We start from the raw sequence: 324 nt of genomic DNA on the forward strand, positions 1-324 counted from the left end.
TGTTATAGTACATTTTATTCAGCCTAAAAGGGAAAACCCTCATGTCTTGAATCAAACTGAATAATGATTATTATCACGAAACTGAGCAGATTGAATGGTTTAGCCGAACGTACGCTAATGTTTCGTTCGCCGTAAAGCTTAAGTTTAGCCTGGAGTTTAGTGCCCTGGTCGGCTAATGATGTTTCCTTCCTGAGCCAATTGTTAACCCAAGGGACGTTCTGGCGGAGTCGGCAGTCTGCGGAGGAGGAAGAAAATGAGCTCTGCAAATATTTGTTGAGCCGAGGCGAGTCAGTAACATATTCGAGAATTTCTGTTAAAAGGAAC

The sequence above is a fragment of the Penaeus monodon genome, chromosome 24 (assembly GCF_015228065.2).
Source record: "Penaeus monodon isolate SGIC_2016 chromosome 24, NSTDA_Pmon_1, whole genome shotgun sequence".
NCBI classification, from domain to species: domain Eukaryota; kingdom Metazoa; phylum Arthropoda; class Malacostraca; order Decapoda; family Penaeidae; genus Penaeus; species Penaeus monodon.